Source organism: Triticum urartu, chromosome 6 (genome assembly GCF_003073215.2).
Source record: "Triticum urartu cultivar G1812 chromosome 6, Tu2.1, whole genome shotgun sequence".
NCBI lineage: Eukaryota > Viridiplantae > Streptophyta > Magnoliopsida > Poales > Poaceae > Triticum > Triticum urartu.
In genome coordinates, this window is record NC_053027.1 from 555,674,290 (window position 1) to 555,691,757 (window position 17,468).

A 17,468-nucleotide genomic window follows, 5' to 3' on the forward strand; every position below is an offset into this window, starting at 1 on the left:
GGGGGAGGGGGCGGCTGCCGGAACGCGCAGGGGAGCGGCGGGCGGGGCGGGAGTCGACCTCCACGCGGAGGTCCTCCTCTCTCCGAAGCGCGTCCGGCGATGGGCGCGGGGGAGCACGGCGGTCATCGGCCCTACGCTTGGGGCGCCTAGCCCCGTCGTCCCACTCGCGGGTCATGGCCGGCGAGGAGGAGGAGGGGGGTGGGGGCGAGCGGGAACCTGCTGGGGCGACAGAGCGGAAGGTGGCGGCGGGCGGGGCTGGGACGAGGGGAGAGGTAGACGATGCGGAAGATGCGGGCGAAGGGGGCTGGCGAGGGAACCCTAGTGGAGGCCAGATGGATCGCCTCGCCAGGCCGAGGCCCACCCGGGGGCGGGGCTGGGCCGCGCGGGGGGGAGGGGGCCTGGGGGCCCAAGCATCGTGAGGCCCGCATCCAACTGGGCCAACGGCGGCCCAGAGGCGCAGGGCAAGAGGTCCACGGCGCGGCCCAGGACGAGCGCGGCCCGGTAGGACCGACCGAGAGAAACCAGTCGCGGGGCGAGGGTTTCCCCCTGCGCCGCCGCGGAGGAGGACGCCGGCGGGCAATGGCGGGGACGGCGGGGCCAGGCCGAGGAGGGCAGGGGACCGGGGCGTGGGGGTGCGAGGGTGCCGAACGACGCGATGAACGGGCGGAAAGGGGACCTCCGGTAAACCACCGCCGCGAGCTTGGAGGAGGGCGTTGCCGGTGCGTCGGCCGGGGCAGGGGAGGGGACAGCGGGGGGCGGCGACGGGGCGGACGACCTCCAGGAGGTGCGCGCGGGGCCGCGGTCGGCCCGGCTGGCGACACCCCACCCTCCAGAGCGGCGGCCACGAGGGCGCGCGCTGGCCATCCCCACGGGCAGCGGGACTCCCACCCCTGGGAGTCGAGCCACCGGCAGGAACGGCTAGAGACGGCCGGGCCGGAGCCTTGGGGGGGGGGGGACACGGTCGCGACAGACGACCAGGCGGGCCGCAGCGAGGTCGTCGGCCTCCGCGACGTCAGCCCATATGACGCGCCTCGAGTCGGCGGGAGAGGAGGGCGGCGGAGCGGCCGGGGAGGGCGTTGGCGGGCAGCCGGAGGTCGAGGGAGGGGAGGCCGGCACAGCCTGCGGCGGCGGCGGCGGCGAGTCGCCCAGCGGGTCGCTCGAGCGCTGGGACTCCATCCTCCTCCTCGTCCTGTTATGAATTTACCAGCACTCTTGACTGTATTGTCTACCCAACTGTGAACCTATTTCCACATGGATTGCATTCAATCAGTTTAGAAGAAAGGGATAAGTAAGATGCACTTCCCATTAAAGAAGCCTCTTAAATGATTGTACTTATTGATTAAGCTAAATCAAAGCAATATTTAAACCTTAAGTAGGTTTGCAAACTACGAACTGCATTCCTTCATTCATCATCAATCTTGATTGATGAGATTTTTCAGATAGATCCAACAAACCAAAAAGAAGGAAGTACTACTCGTAGAAAATATATGTACACTAATATGTGTTATTTTTGTGACATATATATGTACATTACAGTCGTAGTGTACGTTAAAACATGCCGTTTTTGGACATAGACATTGTCTAACGTGCGATTTTGACCATGGGTAATGGGTTGTTTCTTTGAATATGTTTGTTAAATAGAAGATTGCAAATTTATTACACTAACAGTTCATGACAGCTACAAAATATTATTTGAGTATTTCTAGCAGAAATCTGTATACTACAAGTCAAAGTTAGAAACGTTCGACTGCACGTTCTCTTACGTAGCTCTTGGAAAAAAAAAACTATATCCACAAGTACAATTACATGCGCTGGAGTTTTGGCACCATACAGATCAAATCACTCAATTCTGGTTTATTCATAAGAAATCAAATCGTTGTCCTAATCGATATATGGACGACTACTTGGGGCCATCCATCTGTCACTTGCCTCATTTTTTTTCTTACGTCCGGGGATCCCTAATCCTTCAGCCTCCAGCCCATTTTCTGTGGTTCATCTTCAACCCATCCACGACAGTTCTGGCTCGGTGTCCCCCCCCCCCCCCCCCCCCCCCCCCCCCCCTGAATAAGAACTTTTGGCAACTGATAAATAAAAAATGCGCAACCACATTGAACGCTACCGCGCGTCTCTAGAAGGAACTTTCTAGTCTAGACGTCCGTTCCTAGATGCCTGGCCTCCTTTTGGTAAATTTGTAATAGATGGATCGGTGTGTATGCTTTATCTAGCGAGTTGTAGCTGCTAGAGGCGGCTGGACATTGCTTTAGATGTGTTAGGCTGTTTGGGTCTATGGTCTGGTTACTTGTACTGGATTTTTGATGGTTTCTTTAAAAGAAATAGGAGGAGAAACCCTCTTTTGCTTTAAAAAAAAACTTTGAACGCTACCATAAATGACACATGCATGCATGGCAACAAGAACTCTACCACCCCTAAAAGGAAAAAAGAAAAACTCTACCAACTTTGGTGGGACTGTGTGTAGGTACTTCTCCATCGTTCAGTGGCGCGCAGGCGATACAAAGATGCCTTTTCCCAGATGTGAGCCACCTCAGATTTGCACACACACGCCATGATAACCATGACTTGTTAGAGCATCTTCAATGCCGACTTTCAAACCTTCTGATTTGGACCTCGTTGTCTGGACCACGGAAGCCATCGAACGTGGTTCTGTATCAGTCCGCGGCACGGTCCGGGCGCGTTTTCTTTCGCAAATTGGAGAAAAACGTGAGGGAGATTTGCGGGAGTCCGAACCGCTGTGTCACGCTCGCTTCTGACCGTTCTGACCCACCAAAAACCACTCCCCCATCCTGCGCGCGCTTCCTGCCCGACGCCAGTTGTCCGCATTCATGCCACTGTAGAGCGCATGTTCAAACGCCTCCGTTAAACCCGCATGGAAGCCAAGAAACCTACTCTGACCACACGTTCGATCACAAGCACCCAGCATTAATCGCAACGCCAGGCAAGATCATCCTGTCCGTCCGCTATTTAAATGAGGCCAAACGCCGGACAAGAATCACACCACTCTGCCGCTTTCCCATCTCCTCCTTCCCTCATTTTCTCCACTCTTTTGATGGCATCAGACGAGCAGGAACAACAGTTCTCCAGCATAAAAATTGGCTGGATGGCCTGCCGAGCCCAGCGGATATGAGCGAGGCAGCTTGCTGCTCCACCTCCCTCGCCTTGCCTGATGGAGCAAGTTGCCGCCCCAAGCCGGCTCGTGGTTCAGCAGCTCACCGCTCCAAGCCAACTCACGAAGGAGTGACGAGTTGCTCGAAGCCGGCATGAACGGGAGCATGGCAGCACGGGCGTCGTCGCCTCAAGTGCCTGCGACCGCGCCATCCGCCGTCACACGCGTGTAGCCGCACCATGTAGGCAGAGAAAGAAGCTGGCTACGCGAATGCCGACGAGGTGGCGGCCCGCACGTCCGTGCCTGCCCCTATCAATGAGGAGACGTAGAATACGGGAGGCTGCCGCCATTTGGGTCCCAGGAAGGCCATCCCTGGTGACCTGGCCGATTCTTCTTTATCTCGGACCATCCTGGGCACCCGTCTGAGATCCACGGAATCACCCTTCCCCTCAGGCTAAAGCAACCTCTTTGCCACTCCGATGAGCGGCTTAGTTGGACATAGGGATGATACGGGGGAAGTATATGCCTCCGGGACTCCTAACAGTTCGGTTAGCGGGCTGCCGGATATGAGGAAGACAAAAGGATCCGTCGCGGCCGGCCGTAGACTAGTGTAGTGTATCCATGTCGTGGAATGGAGCTCCGCACATAGTTTTACCTTTTTAGTTTAAAATAGTCCAAAATATAACTGTTTTCGTCCGGTTTGTATGAAATCCATCACGTTAATATGAAATCCGGCCGACTTTGCAAATTTCATCTAGTTTGTTGAAAAAGAGTTTGAAATGTATGCGGCTACGGTTGGATGGCCTCCTTCTCCATCCGTGTCCGCGCACTCATCCCACTGTCCTCAGACGGATGGGGGAGGAAATTTGCAGGTCGCCGTTGAAGATTCACTTAAATATGCATATCAAGTAGTAGATGCATATTACAAAACCACAAAAATAAATAAAAGAATGCATGCCAGTAGCAGTTCATGGGTCAGATGCTCAAAGATTTCCAAGCCCGCGTGCAAAATAAATTTTGTTTTTCTTGAATTTTTTTCTTTGGACTGTCTCTGCAACTAATTAATTTGACTGTTTCTTGGCTAGCCAGCCAGCCTAGCTAATCAATCCAAGTTTGCGTCATGATCACTTAGGATCCGCCAGAACAGGTCCGAAGTAGCAGTAAAGTACACATATTTATCACCACTTTATGGTCGCCTACTTTTTTACTTTTGGCCCTAGCTTGCTCAATCAGAAAACTTTTGGCCCTGCTTTTTCTGGAACTTTAGTCCACACCAAAGGCGAAAGCTCACTGATCTACCGATAATATCGTTCATGTCGATGGATCCTACAGTGATTAATCTTTGCCACATCGTCCTAATCGCGAGATTAGACGGATCGACGAGACAGCTCCCATGCCGTTAGTTAGCTTGCTCTCGCCGCCTTCCTTCCTCTTCATCCATCGACCAATCTCGCACAAGCAGGCGTCGGCGTCGACGTCTCTGTCGCGGGTGATTGGGATGTCACACCTTACATACATTACATGAGGTTCGGCTAGCTATCTCACAACACACACGCACATATCGTCACGAAAAAAACACTTGTGTCGCCCATCGACAGATCAATCAATCAACGCAATCGTTAGTAATTATTCTGCATGATTAACTCCCACGTTTTTTTATTTACAAACCCGGATCCATCGTGTCACGTTGATTTAGGTTTAGTTCGTTAATTCGGCCTGTCAACGGATCAGGGGTGTTGGGTGGCACGTCACGCGTCCATCTGACCGGCTATTGTGTTAGCTAGATGAGTATTGATCTATAGTTTAGTGCAAGTATATCCTTAGCCGGTTAATTTATGGCTATTGATCATTTCCTCAAGACAACATCGGTAATTTTGCTGGAAATCAAGCGGGCCTCGTAATCGTCTACGGTACATGTATGTACGTACCAACTTGCATCCATCATCACGATCGACAGATACAATTTCGTGCCCATGCAAAAAAAAAAGATACAATTGCAGGCCCTACTTATTTCCCGAGTTATGTGTGTGTACTTAGCCTTACAATTGTACGTCCTGCTCCTAACGAGGGTGACTTTCCGATAGACCAACCTCCTGTTGGCGGACTGCCAGACCTCCAGCAGGAAATGGCGCACGCCGCCCATCCCTTTTGTTTAGAACGAAGACGCCAGATGCGTCCGACTTTAAATTAATAAAGCCACAACAGGCAGCGTAGCAACAACACAACAAGTCTTTAGAACAACGACACAGGCCGTTCCGGCCAACGCAAAAGGATCGACAAAAGAAGTCCAGGCGCGACTTGACCAACTACTAGCGGATTACAGGGCAGTGCCCGTACAGAGCACGCAGGCTCGTCAAGCACCAAAAGGGACCAAGGACACTCGTCCTGGTCAAGGCTCCCTAGCCATCACGTAAACTTGCATCAGACGTTGTTGGGCGGTCTTGAGCATCTCAGCAACCCTGCGCCTCCCCAACGGACTCCACTGCTGCAAGAGAAGGTTGCATTTGAAAATAATGTTAGCCGGATGCGTAGGGAAGATACCCTCGATAGTGAATTTGTTCCTAATTAGCCACATCGCCCAGAGTAGTGCTCCAACACAGCTCCACATAACCCGTTTTGAGCGTCCATGGATCGAGCCTAGAAGTTGAGACAACTCGGCAGCCGATCTAGGGTCCCATTGGACCCCTGCCGCGGTCCGAACCGTGCTCCATGCAAATCTTGCAAGAGAGCAGGAGAAAACCACATGGGAGGCATCCTCAGGAGCCCCACACAGCGCGCACGATCCCGTGGCCGGACGGTTGCGCTTTGCCATATTAATGGAGGTGGGCATCTTATCGCGGAATAATTGCCACATAAATAGCTTGTTTTTTAGGGGCAGCCGCGCTTTCCACAAACCTGCGAACGCGTGATGTGTCGTCCCTCGACACAACTTGCGGTACAAGGAATTGACCGAGAATTTCCCAGAGCTGGTGAGCGCCCAACTCACCGCGTCCGGTTCATCTACTAGGTTGATCGGCCCAAGGAGGTGCATCATAGCCGTTAGGCTAGCCTGCTCTTGCCCATTCAATTCCCGTTTGAAGTGCATCGCCGGCGGTGTCGACCCGAGTGCATCCGCCACCGATATCGCCGGGTCCACTGCTAGGTCAAATAACTCCTAGAATTCGGCCCATAGGGGTCGGGCCCCTACCCAGTGGTCTATCCAGAAGCGGGCTGAACGACCATTTCGAATGGCAAACTTTGCCCCCATGGCAAATGCCGCTTTGACTGACTGCAAGTCGTTCCAGAAAGGGGACCCCCTTGCCCTCCCTTCAAAGAAATTACCTTCAGGGATATACTTGGCCTTGAGGAGATCGACCCACAAGCCAGTAGCCCCTTGTGTAATTTTTCAGATCCATTTACACATCAAGGTTATGTTTATAAATCTGGAATTGGTGATCCCGAGGCCTCCCAAGGCCTTGGGTCGACAGACCCATGCCCATTTGACCATATGGTATTTACGGTTTGGGCCGGTTCCTTCCCGAAAGAACTTAGCGCGGGGTGTGTCAAACTTCGCATGGACCCCTTCAGCAAGCAAGAACAAGCCCATGGCGAACATTGGCAAGGAAGAGAGGCTGGAATTCGTGAGAATTAGCCTTGCCGCCTTGGATAGGAATTTCCCCCTCCAGGGGCACCCCCCCCCCCCCCCGAACCTTCCCACATAAGGGATCCCAATCCTCTATCGTGGGCCTTTTAGTGTCAATAGGCAAGCCGAGGTACGTAAACGGGAACTTGCCTACTTTGCAGTTAAACAAGTCCGCTATACGTCTACCCTCCGCCGGTTCTACCCCCATCACTATCAATTCACATTTGTGAAAGTTGATCTTGAGGCCCGACATGAGCTCAAAGCAAATGAGGATCGCCTTGACCGAGGCAATGCTGTGCGCATCCGGGCGAAACATCAATAGCGTATCGTCCGCGTATTGCAAATGCGTCACTCCCCCTGGAATGAGATGGCCTACCAAACCCTGGATATGGTCAGCCGTCGCTGCTTTTGACAGCATCGCAGACAGCGCGTCAACAATGAAGTTGAACAGCAAAGGAGACATTGGGTCGCCCTGCCTAAGACCACGCTTGTTCCTGAAGAAATGCCCTATTTCTCCGTTCACCGAAACTGCTGTTTGGCCCCCCTGAGACCAATTGCATTACACGGTGAACCCACACCGCGGAGAAACCTCGACCCAAAAGAACCTGACGCAAGAAGTCCCAATTGACCCGATCGTACGCCTTCTCGAAGTCTAGTTTTAGTAATACTGTCGGTTCCTTGGTGCGTTTGAGCTCGTGTACAATTTCCTGTAGAGCAAGCGGGCCCTCAAGGATATTACGCCCGCGCATGAACGCAGACTGGTTGCGATGAATTGAACGATGAGTTATCGGACCTAATCGCGTAGCGCACGCTTTTGCACAGATCTTAAAGGGAACGTTAATGAGTGCAATAGGATGGTACTGTCTAATGTTATCGGCCCCCTGCACCTTCGGAATGAGCGAGAGGACATCAAAATTAAGGCGAGAGATGTCGCCGTCCCACGCATAAAGCCGTTGCAAATCTAAAAAATGGGGCCTCTAAGGATGGGCCAGAACCGCTTAAACATTGCCACAGGCCACCCGTCCGGGCCTGGCGCCGTATCCACTTTCATCCCCAATAAGGCGGCGTCAATTTCCCCAGGGAGAAAAGCAAGCCCCAACTCGTCATTTTTAGTCCCCAGGACATGTTGGGAGTCGTCCCAGACCTCCTCGCGAAGGCCAGCCCCTTGGGCCTCGCACGAACCCAGCAAGTTGATGTAAAATGAGTAGTGTGACGAGAAATGTCCTCTTGTCGCAACAGGAGCCCCTGCTCCGATTGCAATATGAGGATGGCAAATTTACGACGGCGGCCGTTAGCGTAGGCTTGGAAATACTTGGTATTGGCATCGCCCTTGAGCATCCACTTGAGGCGACTACAGCGCCGCCAATATTCTTCCTCCGCACGGAGTAACGCCTCGACCTGACCCTCAAGGGCATATCTATGCGCCCACTCCTGCTCCGAGAAGGCGCGAGCATCAGCCTGGGCGTCGATCGTGGCAATCCCATCCATTATCGAGGCTCTAAGCTGTTTGTCCGACCTCCCTAGGTTGGCGCCCCACCCTTTGAGGCACGCTCTGAGCCGTCCCCCGACGGCATTCCAGAATTCCATCGGGCCACGCTGCGGTCCGACCTACTAGACACATGCCAGCCATCGCTCTTTGAAAAAATTCTCAAACCCTGGTACATCAAACCAGGCCGTTTCGAAGAAAAACCTCGGGCTACGCCGCAACCTATCCTCCCCCGAGGAGTAGACTAACGGGACGTGGTCAGAACCGATACGGGTCTCCGCGACCAACGTGCACAAAGGGAAGCCCATCTCCCACTCAGGTGACATGAACACCCTATCAAGCACCAAGCGGACCGGGTCTAGCTGCTTGTTCATCCAAGTGAAACGCGCACCTTTCCTAGCAACTTCCCTTAAGGCCATGGCGGCAATAGCAGAATTGAACATGGCCATGCACGGCCAGTTAATGTTACTGTTATTCTTGCCGGCTCTCGACCTAATCAGGTTAAAATCTCCCCCCACGAGAACCGGGAGCACCGCGGCTGTCACCATGGTGACTTTCTGTTGGAGTTCTCCCAAGAACTCCGCCGATCGGGCATGATCGGCCGACCCATACACCTGGATAACCACCAGCTCACGGAGCGATGCGCGAATGCGAAAGTGAGCAGCTATGTAGAAAGAACCCACACCCCAAGCGAAAATTTCGTATGCGGCTCGGCTTAAGCCCAGCAACATACCACCTGAGTGCCCAACTGCGGGAGAATAGTGCCAATCGAAACGTTCCAGCGGGTCTATAGCTAGCAACTCGTGGAAGCAGAAATCAGCTTTAATCGTTTCATGTAAGCCTACGATGTCCACGTCCTCTTTGCGCATATACTCTTTTAGTTGGGTGCGCCATCCTGCGTGGCCAAAGCCACGGATGTTCCAGAATAAAGCTCGCATCTAAATGACCCGATTGCGTAGCCGGACACCCCTAGAGGCGACCGCTTTCGCCACGCGCCTCACCTTGCCTTTGCAAGGCGAGGGAGAGGAGGCAACCCCTGTTGCCTGTCCCCCCTTGTCGGGCACCGAGACGACGGCGACGACCCCTCCCTCGGGGCCCCCCGTCCTATGGTCAACTCGCACTGCAGTAGCAGCCGCAAGCTCTGCCTGTGCCAACTCTTTGGCCCGGACAAGCGAGATCAACTCGCGACCCCCCCCCCCCCACACAGGAGGAATCCACGCCGCTCGCCTCTAACACCTCAAGAAAGTGATCATCGGAGAAGGAATCTAAAACAGCGAAGCGGGGAGGTGGATTACCTGAGTTCTCCATGTTCTTCTGAGCTTGGAGGAGTTGCGCCCGCTGCAGAGAAGGCATGTTGCCTTTTACCCCCTTGGAGCGAGAACTCGTGCGAACCGGCGCCGCTGGCACCGTCTTGGTACGCTTGGCCTTGGAGCTACACGCCATCAAGGAGGCCTCTTGAAGCAGTGGTTCGACGGGAGCGGGTGCAGTTGGGGCCGCCAGTGCCATGACAAACTGCCAAGGGGTGGGAGGCGCGCCAAGCTGCTCCATCGCCCGCACCGTCTCCGCACTGACCTTCCGCACCGCAATCTTCTTCATCATCTTCACGGAGCCACTTAAGGGAGAACCACGATCGCCCGCGATCGGGGACCCGCCAGGACGCAGACGCGAGGGGCTGGGAGAGACGACGATCATGGAACTCCCGTCTGCACCCACGGCCACCGTAGGGGCCGCCCATGGGGGGAGATGACACAGACCCCAGGTTGGACCCGTACTGGTTGGGCACCGAGAGCACCATCACAGCGGATCCCATCCCCACCGAAGCACCAGGCGCAACCACCCCCTCCGCAGGCGCAGCTGCGCCAGGAACCGAAATCCCCAGCTTATCCCACGCCGCCGTATCAATGGAGTCGTCCTCGTCCATTATTGCATCTGGCTCGAGGTCCTTGTGCTTGTCCTTGGACTTGTCGTTGTCTTGGTCACCCGGACCCCCACCACGGGGAGGAGGAGGGGGCGGGGGCAGAGCAGGAGCCGCCGGGCGCGGGTTGTCAAGCTCCGACTCGAGCTTGACGTTGTAACCATCACCGTTGAACCAGATCTGAACTGCGTCCCGCAGCTTCACCGGCGCCCGGCACGCAAAGAGCATGCGCACCGGACCCGCGCGGATCAAGGACACCTCGTCCACCACCAGCGGCCTCCCGATCATCGTTGTGGCCGCCATCAGCCTCTCGACATGCCTCTGCTTCGGGGGAATGCCCCACAGCTTCACCCAAACCTCTGGCATGGACAACGCTTTTGGCTCGGCGAGGGCCGTGTCCCGAATATCAGCTGTGATGTTGTTGATGGAGAGAAAGAGCTTGCCGCTGCACGTCGCCATCCTTAGCATGATCGGATCGGGGAAAGCCACCGAGAAGTAGTATGAATCGAAGGGGGTCAACATCCAGTCCCACGCACCCTCGAAGAGATGGGGCAACTCCATCTCTAGAATCTCCTTGGACAAGACTCCCGGCGCTGGTGAAACCAGAACCGCGTTGGCCCCCAGCGAGCACTCTGTTGCCGCATCCGCCTCCTTTGGATACTGCAGACAGAAGAATCCCCCGCCCGAAAACGCGTGGCCCATAGATTGGAGCACCAGGGGCTTGCCGCGCGTGGGGCAGTAAGCCGAAGCGTGGCCTTCTTGGCTGCAGAGCACACACAACTGCTTGAAGGAGCACTCATTTTGGTAATGCCCCGTGCGCCCGCAGCGGAAACACTCCGGCCCCTCTGCCTCTTCAACAGGGATGGGCTCCGCTGCCGTGCCCTTGGAGGAAGAAGGCTTCGTGGCCGCCTTCATCGTCGGCTTGTGCTTCTTCATCTTCGGCTTGGAATAGGGATCGCCGACGCGGTCGCCTCCACGGGGGAGGAGCGACTTCTTGCGCTTGAGCTCCAATCCCCGCTTCTTGTACTCCTCCTTCTTCTTCTTTTTCCGCTCTTGCTCCTTGAGCCACCAAGGTGGAGGAGGCTCCCAGCCGCCGTCTTCACCGGCCCGCTCCGCCGCGTGCATCTTCGCTTGAGCACGCAGATCTCGCTCCCGACGCCACTCCGCCTCAGGATCCAGCTCCGCCGCCTTATCCGCGCGTTGGTCCGCCTTTGAGCCCATCGCGACGACCCCCGCGAAGGACGCGACGAGAGGAGGGGGAGAGGCAGGAGTGGAGAAGGAGCGTGCGGAGCTGCCGAAGCGCCACACCTCTGCTGTGGTGGATGGAAACCCTAATGAACAATCTGGGGCACCCCGGCGGATCCACAACCACTTATGTACCCGGCGCTCCGCCAGCAGGCCAGGTGAGACGGGCTTGGGCTGCACAGTGAGGCCCACGTCCACCCGAACCCCATCCACAACAGGGGATGCCACCTGGGCCGTGCGCAACCCACCCTGGGCTGAGCGGCCCACTTCCTGGCCCGGGCCCAGCAGCCCAATCTGACCGCCAGAGCCAACCCTAGGCCAGGCGTCGAGTTCCTCCGCTGCCGCCACCAGCGGTCTGGCCGGCGTCGCCGACCCGGCCGAGCCACCCGCTCCGGCGCAGACCCCACGCCCAGCCGCAGGGGGTCGACACCACCGCGGCCACCGCAGCGCAACCAACCCCCACACCGACCCGCGGCCGTGGCGACGCCACCACGGGCCTCGACGGTGCCCGCCCCGGCACCCCTGGCCGGCGAGCACCCCGACCCCCAGGCGCAAAAGCACGTCGTCGGCCGGCTCTGAGCGAGCCCCCTAGCTCCTCAGCGTGAGCCACAAACTCGCCGAGCGACGGCAGCGACACTACGTCGCCACAGGCGCCGCCCTCTCCGTCCTCCGCCTCCGAAGTCTCGCTGTCGCTTACCTCTGCCAGAGCCCAGAACCTACTCCCGCACCAGCCCCGAGACGACAGCGCATCCGAGACCGGCAACAAGGGAGCGCGCGCCGGCCGCCCCGACGCCCTTACCTCCGACCAGGACTCCGCCTCGCCGTGGCCAGCGGGACTCGCCGCCTCGCCATGCCCGACGCCGCTCGCGTCGCCTTGCGAGTCGCCCGGCCGTACCAGAGCCGTTGGGTGTGCCATCGCCCACTGTTCCTACCACCCATCCCTCAGACATTATTGACTTGACTTTCAAGGTTGAAAGAATATTTCACGAAGTAGGCACTCCCCTTCCTTTAGAAGAGGGTGAGTCTGCGTTCACTGAAAATCATGTATTGTGGAATAGTGAGGGAGGAGATACTCTTCAAGAAATCTTATCAGATTTTACGGAAGCCGGGGACGAGAGCGAATTTGTCGCAATAGCCACCAATCTGGCGAGGCGGTTTCGCAGTGAGTGCATGCAACTTGCACGCACATACATCCATATGCATGTGAAGTCATCATATAGATACACATCTTAAGTTAGCCCTCCGTACATTTCTGTCCATTAATTAATTAATTATTAGTTAAATCCAGAGAGAAATATAGCTGTCAGGTGTGTGTATCATCCCCAACTACATGTTGTTCGCTTTCTTTTTGTTGTAAGCCTCCCAATGTTTTAGACTATAAGCTTTATAACTTTTTTTCTAATAAAAGAGAGGTTGTTCCCTCTTATTTCTATTAAAGAAACCATCTGTTATATCGACTTTACTCCTACAATTCTACCAGCTTTTCACCATCGAATATGATCACAAAACCCAAAAAACGCAAGAACTAAGCAGGAGGATCACCTAATAGCTCCAGTCATAACCCAACAGGTAAACACCAAGGAACATCAACTCTTAACCACCGGACTAAATCATCTAAACAAGAGAAAAGCCAAAAGAGAACTATTGCATCCACAGGCTATTCTTCTTCAAATACTCGGTGCCACACCAGGAAACTACAAAGGAGATATTCTGCCATTGAGCTGAAGCACGTCTGGACGCCGCCCTTGTGAAGCTCTGAACCTCACTTGCCACCTGCTCTATGAGTCTTGCCAACCAAGACCAATTGTTTCTTTTCTTTTGAATAACTCTTAATCCACCTTCCAAAATAAATTGTTAGATTTTCACGGGTATTCCTTAAATCAAATGCACATTCTAAAAGACTCCATATCAGCCTGGCAACTGAACATTGGAAGAATAAATGCTCAGTGCTCACATCATGTTCATAAAACACACAAACTTTACTCTCTTTCCATCCCCCCCTGGCAGATTAATTTTAGGTAGGGTACTATTCTTAAGCATTAACCAAAGAAAGACTTTGACTTTAGGCGGAATTTCGATTTTCCATAAGATTTTTTGACAAAAACCACTATCATCTACAATCAACTGTCTTTATAATGAGTTGACAGTAAACTTACCATTAGCTATCAACATCCACCCAATTGTATCTTTTCTACCAGGTACATCGATTTCCTCACAACTTAACTGAAGGCTATTGATATGTCCATTTTGCATCATGTTTTTATACTTTTATTTATATTGTTTTATTCATAATAATGCTTTTTGGAGTAATTCTAATGCCTTTTCTCTCATAATATGCAAGGTACACACAAAGAGGGAGAATTCCGGCAGCTGGAAATCTGGACCTGAAAAAGCTACGTCAGGCTACCTATTCTGCACAACTCCAGATGAGCTGAAACTTTATGAAGATTTTTTATGAAATATATAAGAAATATTGGAGCCAATAAGCACTAGAGGGGCCCACCAGGAGGGCACAACACACCTGGGAGCCCTAGCGCGCCATGGTGGGTTGTGCCCTCCTCAGCCCACCTCCGATGCCCCTCTTTGGGTATATAAGTCATTTTGACCTAGAAACAAAAAAAAATAAGGAGAGGACTTTTGGGACGAAGCGCCGCCGTCTCGAGGTGGAACTTCGGCAGGAGCAATTTTGCCCTCCGGCGGAGCGATTCCGCCGGGGAAACTTCCCTCCCAGAGGGGGAAATCATCGTCATCATCATCACCAACTCTCTCATCTTGGGGAGGGCAATCTCCATCAACATCTTCAACAACACCATCTCCTCCCAAACCCTAGTTCATCTCTTGTGTTAAATCTTTGTACTGGAACTGTATATTGGTACTTGTAGGTGACTAGTAGTGTTGATTACATCTTGTAGTTGATTACTATATGGTTTATTTGGTGGAAGATTATATGTTCAGATCCAATATGCTATTTAATACCCCTCTGTTCTTGAGCATGATTATCATTTGTCAGTAGTTACTTTTGTTCTTGAGGCCACTGGAGAAATCTTGTTGCAAGTAATCATGTGAATTTTATATGTGTTCGATATTTTGATGGTATGTATGTTGTCATTCCCTTAGTGATGTCATATGAACGTCGACTACATGACACTTCACCATATTTTGGCCTAAGGGAATGCATTGTGGAGTAGTTATTAGATGATGGGTTGCGAGAGTGACGGAAGCTTAAACCCTAGTTTATGCGCTATTCCGTAAGGGACTGATTTGTATTCAAATGTTTAATGCTATGGTTAGAATTTATTCTTAATACTTTTCTCGTAGTTGCGGATCCTTGCAAGGGGGTTAATCATAAGTAGTATGTTTGTTCAAGTAAGAACAACACCTAAGCACCAATCCACCTACATATCAAATTATCAAAGTAGCGAACACAAATCGAACCAACCTGATGAAATGACTAGATGAAATTCCCGTGTGGCCTCAAGAACGCTTTGCTTATGATAAGAGACCGTTTTGGCCTATCCTTTGCCTCAAAAGGATTGGTCTATCTTGCTGCACTTTTGTTACCGTTCCCATTACTTGCTCGTTACAAATTATCTTGCTATCAAACTACTCGTTACTTAAAATTTCAGTGCTTGTAGGGAATACCTTGCTGAAAACCGATTGTCATTTCCTTGTGCTCCTCGTGGGGTTCAACACTCTTACTTATCAAAAGGACTATGATTGATCCCTTATACTTGTGGTCATCAAGGCTCTTTTCTGGCGCCGTTGCCGGGGAGTGAAGCACTCTTGGTATGGAAAAACTATTACTACGTGCTGAAATATACAGTCACATGTTACTATGGAAAACAATCCTTTGAGGGGTTGTTTGGGGTATCTTCACCTCGAACGGAACCACAATTAGTCACCCCTCAACCTACTGCACCTACGGAAAATATTGGTTATAAAATTCATTCGGGTATGATAGAACAACTGCTAACTATTCCTTATGCAGGAGATCGAACCGAACATCCTGATATGCACTTGATTAGGGATGGCAGTTTTGCCCATGGGTACGGGTGCCCGCGGGTACCTGCTACTTCTTGAGCACTGCGTTGGTTTTCCCTTGAAGAGGAAAGTGTGGTGCATTAAAGCAGCATAAGTATTTCCCTTAGTTTTTGAGAACCAATGTATCAATCGAGTAGGAGACCACGCGCGAGTCACCTCGTACCTACACAAACAAATAACAACCTCGCAACCAACGCGATAAAGGGGTTGTCAATCCCTTCACAGCCACTTGCAAGAGTGAGATCTGATAGAGATGATAATAATAAGATAAGTATTTTTGGTATTTTTATGATATAGATTGAAAGTAAAGATTGCAAAGTAAAATAGATTGGAAACTTGTATGATGGAAAATAGACCCGGAGGCCATAGGTTTCACTAGTGGCTTCTCTCAAGATAGCATAAGTATTACGGTGGGTGAACAAATTACTGTCGAGCAATTGATAGAAAAGCGAATAATTATGAGAATATCTAGGCATGATCATGTATATAGACATCACGTCCGTGAAAAGTAGACCGACTCCTGCCTGCATCTACTACTATTACTCCACACATCGACCGCTATCCATCATGCATCTAGAGTGTTAAGTTCATAAGAACAGAGTAACGCCTTAAGCAAGATGACATGATGTAGAGGGATAAACTCATGCAATATGATAAAAACCCCATCTTTTTATCCTCGATGGCAACAATACAATACGCCTCGTTTCCCTTTCTGTCACTAGGATCGAGCACCGCAAGATTGAACCCAAAGCTATGAAGGAAATATGCCCTAGAGGCAATAATAATGTTATTATTTATTTCCTTATTTCATGATAAATTTTTATTATTCATGCTAGAATTGTATTAACCGGAAACATAATACATGTGTGAATACATAGACAAACAGAGTGTCACTAGTATGCCTCTACTTGACTAGCTCGTTGATCAAAGATGGTTAAGCTTCCTAACCATAGACATGAGTTGTCATTTGATTAACGGGATCACATCATTAGGAGAATGATGTGATTGACTTGACCCATTCCGTTAGCTTAGCACTTGATCGTTTAGTTTGTTGCTATTGCTTTCTTCATGACTTATACATGTTCCTATGACTATGAGATTATGCAACTCCCGTTATTTGGAGGAAGACTTTGTGTGCTATCAAATGTCACAACGTAACTAGGTGATTATAAAGGTGCTCTACAAGTGTCTCCGAAGGTACTTGTTGGGTTGGCGTATTTCAAGATTAGGATTTGTCACTCCGATTGTCGGAGAGGTATCTCTGGGCCCACTCAGTAATGCACATCACTATAAGCCTTGCAAGCATTGCAACTAATGAGTTAGTTGCCGGATGATGTATTACGGAACGAGTAAAGAGACTTGCCGGTAACGAGATTGAACTAGGTATTGAGATACCGATGATCGAATCTCGGGCAAGTAACATACCGATGACAAAGGGAACAACGTATGTTGTTATGCGGTCTGACCGATAAAGATCTTCGTAGAATATGTAGGAGCCAATATGGGCATCTAGGTCCCTCTATTGGTTATTGACCAGATAGGTGTCTCGATAATGTCTACATAGTTTTCGAACCCGTAGGGTCCGCACGCTTAACGTTCGTTGGCGATATAGTACTATGAGTTATGTATGTTGGTGACCGAATGTTGTTTGGAGTTCCGGATAAGATCACAGACATGACGAGGAATTCCGAAATGGTCCAGAGATAAAGGTTGATATATGGGTTAATAGTGTTTGGACTCCGGAAGGGTTCTGGAATTCACCGGAAGGGGTTCCGGATGTTTCCCGAAATGTTTGTGTTGGGGAACGTAGCAATTATTCAAAATTTTCCTACGTGTCACCAAAATCAATCTAGGATATGCTAGCAACGAGAGAGAGGGAGTGCATCTTCATACCCTTGAAGATCGCTAAGCGGAAGCATTACAAGAACGCGGTTGATGGAGTCGTACTCGCGGCGATTCAAATCGCGGAAGATCCGATCTAGCGTCGAACGGACGGCGTCTCCGCATTCAACACACGTACAGCCCTGGGACGTCTCCT